Consider the following 4,473-nt stretch of genomic DNA (forward strand, 5'->3'; position numbering starts at 1 on the left):
GATGACCTTTAGAGGTCCCTTCCAACCCAAACTATTCTATGATAATTCTAGGAAAAGATGAAGATGCAAGTTACAATGCTCATGGAGAAATAAAATGATAGATTCTTGCAGACAGAATGAGGAAGCAAGTCCCCGGTTTTATTCCGTCTGTGCAGATGCCCTACTTCTTGCATTGAGCAAAGTGTTTTCAGAAGCAGCCTTTTATGTGGGCTGAGTTTTGGCTGCCTGTCTTTGAAGAGCCCTAAGAGTCTGAGTCAAGTTCATGGGTTACTGTGCTGTAGCTGAATCACAGTCTGTCCATCTGAACCATGATCACGGAAGCACATATATGTTTTTCTCTATGTGGGCTACAGGTGAATGGTATCATTCTGTATTATGCTTTATTTTGATACAAGACTAGGCAGCTGCTGTAGAAGCAGTCCTGCTTTCAACCCCCTGTGCTTATTTAATATTCTAGTTGTATATTTTGTATGTTTTCCCCTTCCATAATGTTGGTTATAGCAATATTGCAATCTGAGTCAGATTTTTTGATTCCAAGAAAATCTAATCGCAAGTGTATTTCTCCATTGGATCAATGAGATCTAATCCAACTGACTCCTGCGATTCGATGCGAGGCCATCAGTAGAGTTTTGTTGCTGGGGGTATAAAGAGAGAGGAGACCAACGATTTTGATGGCAGTGGATAGTTGGGTCCACTTTGGAGTTAGATGAAACTGTACTCCTAACACATGTGGCAGCGCGTGGCATTTTAGCAAACTGATTCATCTCAGTCATGTGCCTGGGACCACGATTACCTGTAGTCAGATTGCCAGAAGTGTTACGGCCAAATGCTGATTTGATTTTAAAGGAGTTGTTGGTGCTGAGGGTTGGGTACAGAAAGCTAAAGACTGCTTCTGAAAAGTGGATGCTGAATTCCTGTGTATCTGCTTGTCGTGAAAGGTCAAGAATAGCTGCCCGCCTTGTAAACTTGTAGAGATTTTTCAATGTGAAAGTAAATTGAGAATTATTCACTTAATGCTTAGCAATACGTCTTTAAAATGCAGTTCACCTCCTGAGTGTGATTATGGTGTTCGTAACCTGAAAAATACAGTTGGCAGAAAAGAGCTTTCCGTAGATTAATCCCAAAGGTTAGGGAGTGAAAATGTTGTTAAGATCCATGTGACAAGAAATAGAAAATGGGGAAGGAGCAGAGTTAGGGAGTAAGTAATAATTCTCCATTTCTTCCTGCACCCTGAATCTTGTTTTCATTTATTTGAAGGCATTGTCAAGAGAGAAACTAATTATCGTTAAGCAAAAATAACCCGGCTGTAGTCCTGAATGGGATCTGCCACAGCTGCTGGAAGGAAGCTGTTTCTTTTCAGATTCTTCTGTGTCTAGTTACAAATCCTGCCCCTTCTTCACTTTCCCCAACCCTTTAAAGAGAGTATTAGGCAGTGGCTTTCACAGGACAAAGTATAAATTATTGATTAATGTGCTGTTAACCTAGAGAGTTACACTGGACTGACCTGGTAAGCACGGTGCGATGCGTGTAGCTAAAACAAAACAATGGAATGAGACAAAAGAAGTCTTTGGAGGTTCAAGTCAAGTAGTAGGATTTGAAAATGAGCTACTTCTTGCTGCTAGGCTGTCATATGCTTTGGCATGTGACATAGGTCCAAAGGCTTGCATTTTCTTACAGACTTCATCCCGCTGTTGTTTCACTCATCCTGACCCTGGCTTTCTGTGTGTCCTGTGCGTCTGTGCTGGAGGTTGGTGCATTAACGGGGTAAAGGTTCATCTTGAAAAATACCGCCTCTTTAGGCTGCCAACAGAGTGCAGTCAGATGTGTGGCACGGCATGTTGCCTCCGAGTAAGATTTCTTCCAGCAGATGGCATACAGCGTTTCTTTTAACAATGCCAGCACCCAAATGAAGTAGCATAGTATCTACATACATGTGTGTTTACAGATTGCTCGCCTAAGCCAGTCCCAGTGGTGTCGGGAAGAGGAGATGCGAAGGAACATCCCTAGCTTCTTCAGCGGGGTGAGTGTATTCTCTAAACTCCTGCTTCCTTCATATGAGGGATCTTCTTTTGTAATAGGGATAGTGACAGCAAATTGTACTCTATAAAAATTCTCTTTATTTGATGGATTTTGTTCTCTCCAGTTTCTTATAATAATGATTCTGAAAGAACAAGAGTCTTGTTTTATGTTTATACTCCTAGGACTTGAGCTGATCAGGCAATGAAAATAATACACTAGCACCAACTATAAAGCAAATAAGTTCTTTGGAAAAGGAAGGAGAAGACAGAGTTTATTGCGGGAATACATGATCCAAAAATGTCTTTCCGGTCTTTGAGTGCAGTTTGGTGCTAGCACAAGTGACTGTACCGTATAATCCCTTGGGAACTTGTCAAGTGGACCATCTCTCCATTCCTCAAGAAATGGTGTTTTTCCCTTTGAACGCTGAGTATATTAGATAGTGAATCAGATAGTGACAAGTAAGATGTTAATCAATAATAATTAAAAAGTAACATTAACTCCTGCCTCAAAGATGAGGGAAAATATGCATAGTGAGTTAGGCAAGAAAGTTAACAGTGAGTTGGACAGAAGATGCCATGAGAAAAGTAGAGTTTACTGCTCTTTAATGGCCCAACTCGATTCCTACTATGGGATATCAGTAGTAGGTTTACACTGTAGATCGATCAGAAGGGACACCAAGAAATTATCTGCTCTATTTTCCTCTCAGAGCAGAATCATACTCATCTGAGAATCCTGATGAGTGTTTGTCTTGCTTTTCATTAAAGCCTCTCATGATAGAGATCTTTTATTTCTCCCAGTAATCTGTTCTAGTGCTTCATTATCCTTTCTGCTACAAAGGTTTTCTTAATGGCTGAACTGCCACGTTTCTTGCAAGTTTGGACCATTAAGTCTGTCTTATTGTAATAAACTGTGACAGATGTAAGAGTTCTACCCAGGATAAGTGGAAATGAAGAGGCGTAGATGGCTCAGCCTCGAGTGATGTGTGCAGGGACAGAAGGGTCCTGTGACACCGTCTGCAAATCAGTGGTGTTTGCAGCAAAAAAGAACAGCTTTGGCAGCTCAGAGCCTGCAGGGTTCCTGCCTTGCTTGTGTCCTGTTCAGCTCTCCTGCCTAGTGGCCTCCAGCTGCTTTGCCAGGGTATCTGCTCCAGGATACTCCTTGGAACCTTCAGCGGAGGTACTTGAGGGCTGAGCAGGGTCTGACAGCTCCTCTCTCTTGTGACTAAGTGTGCATCTGTTATGAATCCCAATGCAAGAGTTCTCCTGTGAAGTCATCTGAGAGGGGAGGGGATGCCTGCACGTTGGTCACAGGAGGGGGGAGGGAGGGGTACGTTTCAGAAGCTTCTGTTGGCCTTTTGCTAGCCAGGTCTTAGGTTTTGAAGAAAACCAAGACCTTGAATGAGACTTAGAATTCTGTGAGATGAGAGTCAAGGCAGGATTCAACATGCTTGCAATAGCTTCTGTTGCGGAGGAGATACATAATAATATTTATTATTGGGTAGGAGTTTCAAGGGTAGTTTTGTGTCTGCAAATACCACATCGCTGTAGATGAACTAAGCAGCGACAGAAGAAGGGGTTATTATTGCTTATGGAGAAACTATTGTGAAAGCTTAATATTGGTGAGCAGTCCCACACCCACACGAAAGAGTGAGTCGATTGATTGCTGATGTCTTCAGAGAGGATTGAATCCTGGCTATAAACTTACTGATGCATCAGCTCTGCTGCTGACTTAATCTCATCTGAATTCTGGACTGTTTCGGTGGTAGGGACACGCGTGGTGTTGGGTGGGAGGATTCATGTGCCATCTGCGTGTCACTGCCACATGCATCGCATCTAGCTGCTTCGATCCACTACTGTCTTCAAGAAAAAGGTGTTTGTTCTAGGCCAGGCTTAAATATTAGTAAAGACTTGGGTTTTAAATTTGGAGTTTGACATCAATACTAGGTTTAATTTGAATTTCTAATCTGTTTTAAAAGCCGAAATGACTTTCCCTGTTGCTGTGTTTGCTAAATTAAGTATGACCCGAGTGGCTACAGGTAAATATTAGGAATGAATGAAAGGACAGTAGGTCTTGGTGAAGGTGTAATGGTGGAGACCCAGACGCCCACCACGATTAGCAAATAGGCTCCCCTGCCCTTCTCTCAGACGCAGCACGGCCTCCAGAGCTGAACGAAGCAGAGCAGTCCAAGAGAAGGGCTGGCAGCTCCTTTCTCAGGAGGAAATGAGCTGCTAGTGCCAGCAAACAGGATTTTGGTTTCTCTCCCTTGTTTTCCCTGCCAGATGAGACAGGTCGCCAACGTGGGCGATCCCCGCTCTGACGGGGCGCGCTGTGACAGCGGTTGCGAGTCGGGTCCGTCCTTAGCGGTGCGTTCGATCCATCAGCACGGTTTCGGGAGGGTCTGGTCCTTAACCGACCGTCCTCGGGAGAAGACCGTCTCTCCCGCGCCTCCCGTCA

The sequence above is a fragment of the Aptenodytes forsteri genome, unplaced genomic scaffold (genome assembly GCF_000699145.1).
Source record: "Aptenodytes forsteri isolate BGI_AS27 unplaced genomic scaffold, ASM69914v1 Scaffold26, whole genome shotgun sequence".
In the NCBI taxonomy this organism is placed as follows: Eukaryota; Metazoa; Chordata; class Aves; order Sphenisciformes; family Spheniscidae; genus Aptenodytes; species Aptenodytes forsteri.